The 15,490-nt window shown below is 40.3% G+C and overlaps 1 long non-coding RNA gene across 3 annotated transcripts in view; it reads left to right on the top strand.

The window, feature by feature from the left end:
• The window catches only part of LOC121400685, a 63,095-nt gene extending 57,766 nt beyond the window's left edge, over positions 1–5,329 (top strand). For all 3 annotated transcript variants that reach the window (XR_005965912.1, XR_005965913.1, XR_005965911.1), the window contains 3 exons: positions 127–286; positions 1,159–1,270; positions 3,902–5,329. This is a non-coding gene — a long non-coding RNA (uncharacterized LOC121400685). The remainder of the gene's footprint in view (positions 1–126; positions 287–1,158; positions 1,271–3,901) is intronic.
• The last annotated feature ends 10,161 nt before the right edge of the window (positions 5,330–15,490 follow it).

The following is a 15,490-nucleotide window of genomic DNA, read 5'->3' as shown; positions in this document are numbered from 1 at the left end:
TTTCAAGGTTCCTGCTAGACTGCAACTTAAGACTTTATATATGTCAGATACTGTACATAATAGTAGATAATATGAGTTCATATTTTTTTCATTATCTTCCTACTGTACCACGAATTGTGGATTCAGGACCAAGGATTAAACTGGATGTCTAGGATGGCAGAATAAACCATTTACTGGGAGGCATTTCCTGAAATAGAACATGCTGGGGTTAAAATCCACCTTTAACATAATACTGATGTGAGAAACTAGACCTGACTGTTTATAGGTCAAAATCTAACTAAGCAAGGTAAGTACAAATAAAGTAGCATTTATGTAGTTATGGCTGGAACAGATCTTATGTAAGCATCTGCCATAGAAATGAATTGTGCAATTGTGTGAGCAAGATGTGTCCACCCTGGAGTGCTAAGCCTTGTATTCTGGGTACAAAATTTGGAGCAGGGTGGGAAAGTAAAAAAAAAAAAGATGACAGTTTGCATCCGCAAAAAAATAATTTTATTAAAAAAATCCCGTCTTTCAAAACTAGCAGCAGAACTGGTGAGTGTGTGGGGGGGGGGGTACCTTGGGGGTTAGTAGTTGGCTCGTGTGCAGTGCGGAAACCCTACTGCTCATGTTCTGATTGCAAGCCTTGTGCAGCACTGACCCATAATACAGCCATATTATCAAGTGAGAGATTTGCTCAATTTGAGTTGCCGAGAAATGCCGAGATTTAAAATGTTGGAAACGTTCTACACTGTAAAACAGGAAAATCAAAGACAGAAGACATGGTGGTGGGGTTATAGGCACCAAGTTTCATATTTTACCTAAATAAAGACAGACTCACCTAGACCATTAAACTTCAGAAAAAGCAAAGTTCTGTGAGGTACAAAATTAATGTTTAAGAAAACATTTACAAACATGTGCATTATACAAGGAAAGAAGCCTGTACAATGGATCCCTGGCATAGCACACTATACAGCACAGTCATTTCCATATAAATGTGGCCTTATATTATCATTTCACCTAAAACCATCTATCTATCTATCTTATGTGTACTTTTGTACTTGGCCCATTTCACTTCAGTGGGTTAATGAAACTGGGTCAGATAATTGCAAAGAGTAATTGTTTTTAGCATTAATTCCTCTAAGCCTTGCTTAGAACATTTCCTTTCCTATGTCCCAGGTCACAGCAGCAAACTGTCAAGTCCAAAACCTCCTGTGACCCAGCCTACTTTAATAGCTGATCTCCCCAATGAAGAAGAACATACGTTCTATTTCCCTTGATCCAACTTGTGGTAAGTAAAAGTGGACCAACAGAATATGCTGTACTCTCCTATCACAGTTACTTTATAGTGCTCAAAAATATGGATTAGAAAGAGTGTAATAGCTATATAAATAAATACAAAGTTATGTATTACTTTGAAATATCTGCTACATATTCAATAGGAGTTATTTACTACTTTCAGAGTAGGGTATAAAATGCAAAAAAAAAAGGTGCAATCTGCCATGCTTTCTACTGTTTCCTGTCCTGCAGGTAGCAGAATTGCTGCAGGTCTTTGCACTGCGGTGCAGAGACTTATATTTGTCATATAAATGCAGTGCTACCAGCATTTAGCATTGCTGCATTAATAAAAGGTGATAAAGAGTTAGCACATAGTCGTCTTGGTAGACGTAAGGAGAGGGCTTCCTTGTGTCCTGCTGCACCCTACACTGGAGTTTTTATTCACTATAAGGTGCAGAACACACACAGACCCCAGACATATTAATTTTCTCTGGTCTTTAATAAGCAGAGTAACATCAGAAGAGTTTCCTCATCTTTGTCTGAAAGTTTCTGCCGACTCTCAGCCTAATCAGTAGAACTGACCAGCAGGTGGCCCTGTTGTGTCAATTTCATTATATTAGAACTGTATAGATTGCTAATATCTTGAAAACTAGAAAGAAATAATGTAGATTGCAAATGTGCTTAGAAGAGCATTCATTTTACTTTGCAATACTAGAGCTCCTGGTGACAGACAGCGCTATGTGACTTCACGCAAGAGGAGATAAGGCAGAGAAGTGGTCTATATGTTTGCCTTATTTATGGTGGATGGATATGGTGCCAGAATCTGTAGGGGGCAGTCCCTCATAGAAGGGACGAGGAGAGGAGGGTGTGCACTATTCAGACAAGAAAAGTTTTTGAGCTAGAAGGTCCCTGTAGACCTTGGTTGAATGGGTGGGAAGTATTTCTGAAGGAGTCTTAGTACACAGGTAATGATGGGCGAATTTATTCGGCAGCCATAAATTTGCAGCGACTTTGACCGTTTCGCCACCAGCAAATAAATTTCGCCAATAAATTGGCCTTCTGAATGAGGGTTAGTTAGGCATATTACTATTTTAGTTTACCCTGAGATCAAGTGCCAGGAGTAGGGTAGCTAGCGAGCAGTCCCTGGTGATCACCCAGCAGCAGTTGTTCATTTGGGGTTTTAGATGATGAACAAATAAGAATCCAAACATACTAAGATGCAGGGTAGAATCCTGCAGCAGGTTGGGAACCGGGGGAATACCTGAAAGGCAGTCGGGTCCCGGCTGGATTTTACTTGATGTCTGGACCATACGGGTGGCCATTTAGCTACAATGGGGAGGGTTAGTGATGGCTAATTAAAGGAACAGTTCAGTGTGAAAATAAAAACTGTGTAAATAGATAGGCTGTGCAAAATAAAAATGTTTCTAATATAGTTAGTCAGCCAAAAATGTAATGTATAAAGGCTGGAGTGATAGATGACTAACATAACAGAACATAACCCAACTTCCTGCTTTTCAGCTCTCTAACTCTGAGTTAGTCAGTGACTTGAAGGGGGGCCACATAGGACATAACTGTTCAGTGAGTTTGCAATTGATCCTTAGCATTCAGCTCAGATTCAAAAGCAAACTGTTATGACCCATGTGGCCATCCATCAAGTCAATGATTGGTTACTGACTGGTAACCAATCAGTGGAAACCAAAAGAAATGCAAAGAAGGAAGTATTGTTCTGACTATTATGTTAGACATCCAGTCACTCCAGCCTTTATACATTACATTTTTGGCCAACTAACTATATTAGAAACATTTTTATTTTGCACAGTCTATCTATTTACCCAGTTTTTATTTTTACTCTGAACAATTCATGTAAGGGGGAAAATAATGAAAATATACTTTTCCCTGTCTACAACAATCCCAGAATGACATCACTCTGGTCGACGCAAAGGCTTACTTTTGGGGGAGGGTCAGGTGCAGTTGTACAGGAACAAGGTGTGCTTTTTGTGAGTTTGGGGTAAGTGGTTATGGGTCAGACACATGTCTTAAAAAGCATATCTGCACTGGTCTCTAATACTGGTTTTTAAGCCATGTACACATCTATCTACCTACCTACTTTGCACCCAAGTGGCTAGTGAATTAACCTATATTTTAGAAACATCATGATATAACAGGAAAGTAAAAGGGTCTATAATATTACTAGTACAGTTAAATAGTACATTTGAAGTATTATTTAACTGAATTATTTAAATCAAACTTGCATTATATCCATTGGTTCTTTATCCTTTGTCTATTTAGATGTTGCTTGTGTTATTGATTCCAACTCCAGTTAATGGAACTAGCTTAAGGTGGCACACAGTTATTTTAAACTGCAGTATTGTGTGCAACCACTGAATGGCAGCATAGCCTTACATATCACATGCTTATAATAAATTGGGGTCGTAAGTGCTTATTTAGGTCTGAACCCCACTAAACTACATTGCATTCAGAGCAGATACCTTTGAATTTGCACCCAAGATAAAACACTTTACAATTGAATGTACTTTTATTACTGCAAGGTGAATTCTGTGCTACAAGATACCATATATGTACCAGATGTCCATCCTTCACCTTTGTACTGATACAGCTTCCATTTGTATATTGCATTGTCCAGGGCCTGACTGTTCCGACCTGGCCACAAGAATGTTTGAAGGAGGAAAGTCCATATGTAAAAAAAATAAGTTTCACTTTGGCACCAAAATGCTGACAATTAATGAATAATCACATATTCCACTAGGTAAGTCTGCTGCTGTGTCATAATGATTATTGACTGACCCTTCAAATCATTTTGAGAGCCCAAAACTACAGATTAAAAAACATCCCCAGGCCTATGAATCAGAAAGAAAGCCCCTTTAAATAATGAGCAGAAATGGCAGAGTGGTTCTTAGAATTAACAATGTCCCTTTGGAATAAGAAGTTACCTTTCTCCACTGGTAGATTACTGTAGTAAATATTATGTCTATATTGTAATCCTATGTCTATATTGTTGTGATGTTGCCAGTGTGTGTATATGCATGTTTTATGATTTGTTGTTAATGTATGGGTGCATAATTGCACAGGTCACAGTCTCCTAGGAAAAGTGATGATGGAGCCTGTATGGGTGGAAGGAGGGCATGACTGGAAAGCAAGGAGGGAGGTTAAACAGACGGGTCAGGGGAAGTGGTAATATGATGTCAGTGGAAGGGGGGTTAGGCAATAAAAGGAAAGAGCTGGTGAAGGGTACTTCCTTTTCCTACCTGTGGCTGTGGGAGCAGAAACACAGGACAGAAGCTGGCCCACCCCCTCCCTGTTTTGGGCCATTACAATGTGCCCTAATAGGATGGAGATAGAGGACTGGTCGCTGGGGTGGTGCTTTCAGGAATAAACAGGTGCCTTTGTGGCAGGCCCGGACTGGCAATCTGTGGGTTCTGGCAGATGCCAGAGGGGCTGCTATAAGGTCTTATAGAAAGTCAGTATTTAGTGGGCTGATGGGGGCTGTTTGGGCCTCCATGTGGGCTGATTGGGCCTCTGTGTACCTGAAATGCCAGGGCCTATTTTAATTCTCAGTCCGAACCTGCTTAGTGGGGTAGTCAGTTGTCACAGCATGTGGAGGTGGTCCTGGAAAATCAGTGAGTGAAGGCTGGAACTATGATGGGTTCCGAAGAGATGAATGAACAGTGTATAACAGGCGAACTCGAGCATGGGGTCCCTTGGTGGCAGAAGGGTAAATACCATTGAGTTGGTGTACTGCGGCTGATGGGTAACAAAAGTTATTAGGGATGCAGCGGGACAGAGGTACAACGCACAGGATGGTAATCCCAGGACCATTTTCCCGAGGGAATCAGGATAGGTTAAGAATAGGTAGGATTATATATCTGGTCTGGAATGTTATGGATGTTACAATCTCAATTTTCGGTTCCAAAAGGTTAATAATTATTACATATTCTTGATGGTTTGATGTTTTGAACATGTTAAAGTTAATAAAGAAGCTGTGGCTAGTGATGGGTGAATTTGTTCACCAGGCATTGATTCGCGGTGAATTTCCACATTTCGGCACCTGTGAATTGTTTCGCAAAACTGCTGTGAAAATTTGCGGGTGAAAAAATTTGCTGTGACAAAAAAGATGCTCGTGTAAAAATTGTCGTGCGTCAAAATAATTTTGACGCCCATTGACTTTAATGCATTTGGACAAAAAAGTCGCACATGTCGAAATTGTCGAGCGCAGAAAAATTGATGCGTGTCAAAATTATTTTGACACCCATTGACTTTACTGCATTTGGACGATTAAGTCGTGCATGTAAAAATTTTGCTCATGTAAAAATTGTTGCACATCAAAATAATTTTGATGTGCACTGACTTGACAATGCATTTTGCAAATTTTTCTGAGTTTCGCAATTTTTTCTGCGAAACGGGACAGATTCACCCATCACTAGCTGCAGCCATCATTATCTAAGAAATTTGGTGTTGTCTGCATTTATTGTTGGAGAGGCTGTTGGGGTCAAGATTGCAACTGGGGAGTGAGATGAAGGGTAAGTAAAAGTTTCCCCAAATTCCCTCCACTTCTGGCCTTTCACAGCCAAGAATAATTTTGCCCAAATTCCACAGTAACTTTTACAACTCTGAAGCTATATGTCATCTGATATTTTAAATCAGAATATGCCTAGCGGTTGGTTTGGACACGGAACTAATACTAGTAGCTACTGTACACCCTACTTTAATTTCTGAGGACCAAGTAGTAGTTGGATAGAAGGTCAATTACTATTTAACACTCATAATAAAAAAGTATGGTATGGTTCAATAACTCACTGACTTGATTTTAATTGTTTTTCTTTTTTTAGTTCTAAAAATGATAAACAACCTCCACTAAACTCTCTTTAGTTCACATATACAGTAAAAAAGAAGCATGGAGACGTTACTATTTGCTAGCCTTTAGAAAAATATACATGCTCTGTTTGTGACTAGCCCAAAAAGAACTGGTTTTGGATATATAATAACCAAAAGAGGATACTGTAAGAGACAGTATGCAAAAGTATTAAAGTTTGTCATCCAAGTGTGATGCCCCAAGGTTGCTAAAATATTTAAATATAAAAAACATAATGGCTTTAGTCTGGCAGATGACAGATGAGGTGGATGAGTCATTGGAATCCACCTCATACAGTTTTAACTTTTGTTATATAACCTCACTTTATATAGAGAGACTATCAAGTAGTTACAGGGGAAATCACCTGCATACACTTCTTGGGTCCCAAACAGGACTGGTGGGCTGTATTTACTAAATAAAGTTGTTGTTTTTTGGATGTAAGTCTGCTGCCAAGGCCGAATGCTGCCTACAGTGACTAAGCCATAAATTCAAACTAAGTTACACCCCTCTTCATCAGTTGTTCCCTACTTTATGCATAAAATAATTGCTTGCCATTAAAGTATAGTTGTACTGTTACTGTTACCTGTCTGTGTGCTTCTTATGTGCCCATAAACCACTCCCGTGCTCTGGGACGCCACATTTAGGCCACTTTATTTACACTTCATCATATTGAGGATCGTTCTGTTTTTTATACAACACATTCACAAATCCTTCACCTACAATATTGAGAAATTGTTTGTATGAAAGTCTCAAAAAAAAGATTATTGTGTTATAAGTGTAGGATTGTATGGTTTTCCTATACCGCAGGAAATGTATTAGCCAGCTGGGCTGGGTCCTTTTTCCCATAGGGGAGGGGAAGTAGTTTCCCAGAGGTTATAAAAGGGATGTAGCCATGTGTACTGTCTCTTTTCTAGTGCACCCACTCGCTGGATGAGGTGGTGTGTGTGGCTGGGAGGGCCTGAGGTGGAGGTAGTCCTCAGTATAGGAGCAAGCAAGTGTCAGGTCAGAAAATGTAATAGGTCAATATAGGAGTGACAGATAGGTTCAGGAAAGTTAGTGAGCAGCCAAGGCTCCAACGAGGAGTTAGTGAAGGTTTAGCACCCTGCGGTGACAAGGCCACCAGGTGAGGGAATCAAGTGGTTCAGCTCAGGGATAGAGAGTGTAAAACCAGCTGTGAGTCTCCTTCAATGGGGATTGTGCACCAAAGGCAAGAAAGGTGGTTCAATTCACAAAGCTGACTAACAAAGGATCAGACAGTACCCGTGAGTAATACAGTTGTGTGTATATGACCTGCTGCTACTACTTGCTTCATGGACTGTACATCTGAGCACACATCTTGAATATGTGCCTGAGTATTGAGAAGTGTACCATCAGTTCAATAAATGTTCTGCTGCTGGCGCCCAAAGTTTATTTGATCAAGAGTGAATACTGTGTGCTTATACCAAGTGGTAATCCCTTCCTCCATACCATAAGCGAGGGTCCCACCTGAGTATAAAGAGTCTAATTATATTGTGCCTCCCGGGAGTTGCTGGGAGTTGGACACCTTGCCCGGGTACCGAAACAAGTGGATAGTAACCCAAGGGAAGGTTTAAGAAGACCCTGACCCTACCACCTGTTACATAAGAATAATGTCTATCCTGTCTTCATGATTGATAAGCAGCTCAAAGCACTGTTTAGTACTATGTTATACCTTGCTTTGGCTATTTTTTTGAGAGTAAATGCTGAAATTTCTGGACCCTGAATAACATCAACAATAAAATATACAAGTTACCTTCAAGTTTCATCTTCTCCTGGTCTTCTTTTCACAATGTGTTTGCGTATAAAGTCCCACTTTGAAGAGCAAAGTGGGCTAGACATTTTAGTCATTCCATGTGAACAATAGTTGTAGCACATTACATTATGGTAGTATAGTCCCTTTAAACCAAAACAGAGAGGTTGTTGTTAATCTACATGGGTACAATTATGGTATTCTTTGAAGAAAGATGCAACAATGTAATACCAAGTGAAGTGACACAGGGGTCAGGGTAAAATGGTAGTAGGACATATTAAATGAAGGTAATGTAGCTGAAGAGGGTGCATAATGATTTGCTTGTGTATACTACTTTTTTTGATCCTCAGATGACCTGTGAAAACAAATGTTTGATAGGAACCCTGTGACCACTGACATTTAAGCTTAGCTTGCTGGCCCCAATACACATATCATAGCTAATATTTCTCTTAACGGCAGACCTTTGAAGCTGTAAGTATTGATGTTGGCAAGACCATTCCTAACTGTTCTGAGAAAAAGCAATGCGCATCTACTATGTGTTCCAGGTTAAGCTGGCAGTGGGAAATAACACACAAATCCTATTCCAAATAATTGGGATTTTGCACATCTAAGAGATAAAGTTCTTGAAACAGAAACATCTAAAGCTCTAATTTATTGTTCAGAGGCTACAGAATAATGGGCCAAACACCAGTAGATAGATGGTGAATACTCCAAGGGGCAAAACTCAGTAACAATATAGTTGATTATTGATATTGATCATGATCTACAAGTTCTATGTATCATTTGGCACAATAAGAGGACATGCAACAAAATGGTTATCCAGCTGTATGTTGTCTTACAATAACAATTTAACTAAACAGTCTCATGTCTAGAAGGCATCCTGAATTATCTTTAAAAAACGTATTAGTTTTGTTATCTTGGAAAAATCTGTCAGGCAATGTAAAGCCATTTTTCAGGTTCGTATTTAAGGTCATTGGACGTACCTTATTATTTGAAGTTATTGAAGCAACAGTAGATGACACAAGGTGAAAGATACCTTGTGCAATTTGCTGATGTTTAAAAAAAAAAAAATCTAGGCAATCTATCAACAGTGACCAGAGGTTTATGTTGGTAATGTTTAGCATAGCATGGTCAGTAGTAAAGTGCCAACTTTTTCTTTCAGTTTTTAGTTTTACAATTACTCATATCATGCTATGATGATGTCAATGGACAAAGAGCAAGTATTGCACACTGTTACTCAGGTTTGACCACAATTGCTACTCTCATGGCAAGAAGCAACAAAGTGCCATCATGTGAATAGAGCAGAAGACATCTTCTTTGTCAGGAGTGCCCGTTGGCACTGCCAGTCTTTGTCGATGGCTCTTCCAAAAATTCAAAATAAGAAGATGCCGAGGCCATGGGTTCAATGCCTGATTATAGGATTTGTTTGTTGCATTTCTGGGTGTTCCTAAAATCCTGGACTTTATGACCCTTCCTGAAACTTGACTTTGCTCCTTCTCTGCCTGCCTATTGAACTATTGCCTGGAATTGACTGTGTTTACTCCTGATGCCTTTCTGGTTACCACAAACTTGGACTTTAACCTGTGGCTTCCTCTTTGGTCCAGACTTCTCCGCTGGGAGCTGATAGGCCCCTGACATTCTTGTGCTGCATGTAATTATGCAGCTTTAACTTTATTATCTGCTTGGAATCTACAGACTACTAAGGTTGACATTTTTAGTTCTTGTATGGAAGAAGCACTTCAGGCTTCATCTATTAATAGTTCTTCCACAACTTTCCCATTTTGTATTTTGTAGGACACACACAAGCTCAGTTTAATTTGAGCAGATGTTGACAAGCTATGCTTAGGGTTTCACACAAATGATCAAGCATAAAATGTGGGTTGCCTGTCATCTAAGCCGATGCTACAAGGCTGATTATTACATTCCTCGCTAATTGTGCTGGTTTCTGAGCTGACATGTACCAATAATCTAAATGATTTACTAATCAGCCTTACACTGTGCCATTTATATTGTATATATTCAGTCTATTGTGTATATGGATCCCTATGCTCAGTAAGTGACAGCAGCAGAGAGCATGTGCAGTGAATCAGCAGAAAAGAAGATGGGGAGCTACTGGGGCATCTTTGGAGACATAGATCTTTACTGCTAAAAGGCTGTAGTTGCCTGGTACAGAAACCCAAAACATAATGTACAATAGTTCTACCATACTTCTTTAGTTAAGCTTTCGTTTTCCTTTAATTGTTTAAACATGCATGCAGGTTAATTGGCTGTTGATGAAACTGGCCCTAGAATGTGAGAAAGATTGTAAACTCCACTGGCCCAGGGACTAATATGGATGGAAATGATCTCTGTAAAGTGAAGTGGAATATGTTGGCACTATACTGTATAAATGAAGGATAATAATAATAAAAAAAATCACATGCTCCATCGCTGTCATTTACTTCATTTGAGGTACTTTCTCACTTCACATTGCTGTCATGTACAGAGCTCTTTGCCCAACCCAACTTTGCTGCTGCACGTTTGCATTTCATTTCCATCCAGCCTTCTTGGTGACTTGGCCAGTCCCATTGACAATCCAAATGTCCCTGCTGTCTCTAAACTCCTTTCACTAACAGTGTCCTTTTGTTTATCTCTGTGTTCTCACTCCAGTAGTAACTCTCTTGATCTTATATTCTCCAGATTCTGCTCAGTTCCAACATATTTCCACTTTCTCCTACTCTGATCACAATGCAATCATATTTAAACACTAGCTCCCTTTACCTCCCGTGCTCCTCCCAAAATGCACACACACTGCAAATAGTATCATAGCATTATCTATTTTGAGATTATGTTGCAGAGATAACGGTATAAGGGATTTACTAAAACACAAACTTTTAGATGTGCAGGGCATCTCTCTAACATATAAAACCAGGGAAGACATTTCATAGGCTTAAACACAGGCAAGCTAAACTGGAGAATAAAAAGGGCATTGCTGTGAAGACTAAAACAAAGCCCAAATTATGTTTTAAATATATGAATAGTAAAATAATTGAGCAAGAGGGAGTGGAACCATTAGAGGCCCATTTTAGTGGTTTTAGAGGTTTTACAAACCACAAATAAACTCACTTTTTGTAAAACCATGAATGTCATGACATTTATTAAAAGACCCAAGTAATAAAAAGCACTAATGAGAAAATAAAACAAAAACACTGACCGATACAAATAAGAATACAAATATCTGTAAAACCTCTAAAAAATTTGATTTTTTCGGACAATCACTAGTGAGAAAAATCAGAATCTGAATTGATTAAAAATACTTTAGCTGTGTCGGTTGCTTTCTTGTGACATTTTTTTGATTTGTCAAAATCTAAATATTAAAGTTCATTCTGTTTGTCCTTCTGTGCGCCAAGTGGCACCAGTCATTATCCTTACTGAGCCTACTGCTGAGGGTACCAAGTTCGAGAGGTGAATGGCTCTGTGTTCTTGTAGCAATCATAATAGATAATACACCCTAATGCTAAACGAGGGCAGCTGAAAAACACCAATGTGGCAGTGGTACTATCTGGAATGATGCTGAACTTAAAATCAACTTGGCAACTTAGTTTAATTATTCCAACTACATTATTGTTTTTATGTAAATGTGGTATTAGCTTAAATGTTTTAGGAGTATCATAGACATCTCTCCTCCTCTAGTGTTTTCATTCTTTCTGTACATCAGCAGCAACCATGAATCTCTTCAAAACTTTCTCTTACCCTCAGAAGCATTTGTCCCAGGGCACACTCTCTACCTTCTATGTGTGCACCATTCTTGCATCAATATGCAGCATGTCTTAACAACTGGTGTGGCACCACTACCGACATACAGTACCCCACAGTAAGTTTTTACCCCTCTGTCTGTTCATCCTTCACCTAACTGAGGAAAAAGCATTTTTAAACATCTGCTAGCCTTTGTATGTATTAAGGCTCTAAAGGTTGAATGGTCAACTTTTTTCAGCCAAGAAACCCCAATGCACTGGTGGAGTAAAGTAGTCTTTGCAAATGCAATTCTATTTCCAAAGTTTTTTCCTCCTTTGACTCTAGTGCTTGTAAGTGTCTTGCCTTCCTAGGTTTAGGTTCTGGACTTTATTATGTCACTTAAAATTTCTTTGTCTGCTTAGGAATTTGATAAAAGACCCATAACTGCGGCGCACCTCATTCCAGTATGACGTCAGCGCGCAAAGGTGCGAAATTCAAACTGTATATAAGCCCATCATGTCCATAGCACCTTGCCCATGATAGGATAGTATTCCTGGTGCTCCTGAGCCTTGTGCTATTTTGTCTGCTTCGTTCTGAACCTGTTTGATTCCTGTTTTGACCCCTGCCTGGCTATTTTGACTATTCTGACTTCTGGATCCTGACCTTGCCTGCTCACGACAACTCTTCCTGTTTAACCCCTTGATTGATAACCCGGTTTGACCCTAGCCTGTCTGACGATTCTTGATATCTGCCTGCCTCGACCCTGCCTGTCTGACGATTCTCTTGCCTGCTCCATTTGTACCGTGATCTTCGGCCCAAAAGACTCTGCTAACAGCCGTGCCCCTTTGCCAGCCAGAACATCTCGCCTTGCACCTCTCGTTAAGTCCAGGTGGCACCCAAGTAAGCTGAGGGCTCCTCCCGAAGCCCAACGGTGGTCACACTACTGGTGAAGCCGAGCCGAGACCAGGGTGCTTGGCACTTGTTCTGGCATTGGGTGCTGGTTGTGACAATTAGCCTGTCCATGTAGACCATATAACCATTCAGCACTTTCTTGACTTAAAAATTCACCACTCTACCATGTTCATCTAAAGTGCAAGCTACATTCAACAAGGTTAAACAAGCTTTCGCTTCTGATTGTGACTGTGACATTTGGTCTTCTGTCCTTTGCGAGTTCTGCTTGTCCACCTCTGACTATGCATTGAATATCACAGTTTAAATACAATTACCATAAAAAACCAAAAATTCACATACCATAGCTCTTTGATTATCAACAGAAACTCTAAACGGATTCTATCAATGTTTCTGCTGTTTTAGATTAGCCTATCCATGTGGACCTTACAGCTATTCAGAAATTTCTTGACTTTGAATATATATATATTTGAATATTGAATGTTCAGGGGCATCTTAAAAGTTGTAGCACCTAACACCACTCTCCCAAAAAGAGGCCTACCCCCATATGTAATAAAAGGCACTAAGTTTGCCCTGGAGCAGTTACCCATAGCAACCAATAAGATGTTAGCTTTTAGACAGGTGAACAGTAAATGCTACCAGCTGCTATGGCTTACTGCTCCTGGGAAAACTTAGTGTCTATTATTACATAATCCTCTAAAGCTTCTTGTTCTTTTAAAGCAAAAGCTGTATTCAACAAGTTTAAACAAGCTTTCAGTTATGACCAGATGTTTGATCTTGTGTCCTTCAAGTTCTCCTTGTCCATTTCTTGCTAGTATCAATACAGGGTGGCATGAATCTGTACACTGAGTAGTTTTATTTTGGTGCCAATGTTTGCTTCTGTTATTTCAGATCATACACAAGCTTTTTGCCTTTTAATTTGGAATTGAGCTTTTATAAAGTGTTATGACTAAAGTTACTGGGCTCCACAGCAACATAATTTTAGGTTTTGTACAATCCTCTTAAAAGTTTGCGAAAATAGTCTGTTTTGCTACCAAGTCTTGTGCCTCCAACAGCTGCTGGGTCAACCAACTCTATTGTACCTGTATTGTACCTCTACGTACCTGTGTAATATGCCACTGGTACTCTCTATACTTTCAAATATTTCAATAACTTTAAATATGACAGGTAATCACTGATTAGTAAAGATGAACTTCTCCATATTGATTAGGAAACCCCTTAATTTTACATTTGAGAAGATAATAACTGACAGAGTAGGGAGATTCATAATTCTCAAGGGGCAAATAGATTGCACTACATTTATACTTGTTAATGTGTATCTCCTGCCGCCCGCAGATTTACAAATCCTCAACGAGGTATTACAAAAGGTGTCCACAATAGGTAGCTTCCCCATAATATGGGCTGGGGATTTCAACATGGTCCCGGACCCTGCTGTGGATAGACTGAGGCCCATAGCAAGTGATAATAAAATCTTCGCGCAATGGATTGAGTCAGCTGGCCTCATTGACACCTGGAGATGGAGTAACACCCATCTCCAGCAATTCTCTTGTTATACTGTGTCCTCTTCGGCAATGTCCTGGATCGACCTCATCCTGGCCAGTGCTGAAGTGTTGCAGGCCTTGGAGAACGTCCATTTCTCCACTCGGGTATGTTCGGATCACTCCCCAGTTATAATAAAAATAGCGGGTAGGGACACTGCGGCCCCACGGCATTGGAGACTCCCCCCTAAGTGGATCTCTAATGCTAAAGTCGCTGAGAACTATGCTCCATTACTTGAGGCCTACTGGCAGGATAACCAAGGGAGTGTCCCTGAAGACATAGTCTGGGACGCATGTAAAGCCCACACGAGAGGCGCCTATATTTCTTTAATTTCAGCTTCCAGGAGGGAAAATGAAGTTAGTCTGGACTCAGCTAGGATTGATTTAGCTAATCTTGAGAGTAGCCTAATATCTAGCCCCTCTGAAATTACCAAACAGGAACCCGCAGCAGCGCAGAGACGTATAAACCTGCTGCTTACGGATAAAGCTTCTCAGAAAGAGGTGTACCAGAAAGCAGCATGGTTTGACAAGGGGGATAAGAATGGAAAATTATTTGCCCTATTAGCTAAGGGAGATGTCCCACACACAGTTATACAGGGGGTTAAGGGGGAAGATGGTGTAATGATCACTGACAGGTCACCCTTGGAACATAGATTTCAGCAGTACTATCAAAAAAGTTATGCAGCTCCTCCACCAACCTCAACTCGGAACCTTGTTTCCTATGTAGACAAGATACCGCTCCCACACCTTAGCCAACAACAAAAGGATGAGTTAGAATTGGATATGTCGGAGGAGGAGATAGATAAAGCTATAGCCGACATGCCAATAGGGCGGTCTCCGGGCCCGGATGGCATTCCAACGGAATGGTATAAAAACCATGCACAGACTCTGACCCCTAAACTCTGTACATTATTCAACAGAACGTCGCAAGATGCCCCACTCCCAGCGTCCTGTTACATGCCCCATATAGTACTGATACCCAAGACAGGCAAACCACCTGACAGATGTGACTCATACCGCCCTATCTCCTTGTTAAATTGTGACACCAAAATATTTGCAAAAGTTCTGGCAAACAGAGTCAAACGGGTCGTCACTGACCTGGTGCATCCAGACCAGACTGGATTTATGCCTTCTAAGGCTACAGACATCAATGTCTGGAGATTATTTAATAACCTGGCCCTAGAACATGTTAATAGTGGTAGTAGGATAGTTGTGTCGCTGGACACAGCTAAGGCATTCGATACGGTCTCGTGGGCATACCTATGGGAAATCTTGGTTCGGTTTGGGTTTGGGCAGCGGTTTATAGGTTGGGTGAAGGCACTGTACCATAAACCGGAAGCCAGAGTCCTTGTTAATGGTGTACTCACGGAGGTAATACAACTTGAGAGGGGGACGAGACAGGGTTGTCCCCTTTCCCCATTGCTGTTTGCCCTT

The sequence above is a fragment of the Xenopus laevis genome, chromosome 2S (genome assembly GCF_017654675.1).
Source record: "Xenopus laevis strain J_2021 chromosome 2S, Xenopus_laevis_v10.1, whole genome shotgun sequence".
Lineage (NCBI taxonomy): Eukaryota > Metazoa > Chordata > Amphibia > Anura > Pipidae > Xenopus > Xenopus laevis.
This window is presented reverse-complemented; position numbering and strand designations above follow the sequence as displayed.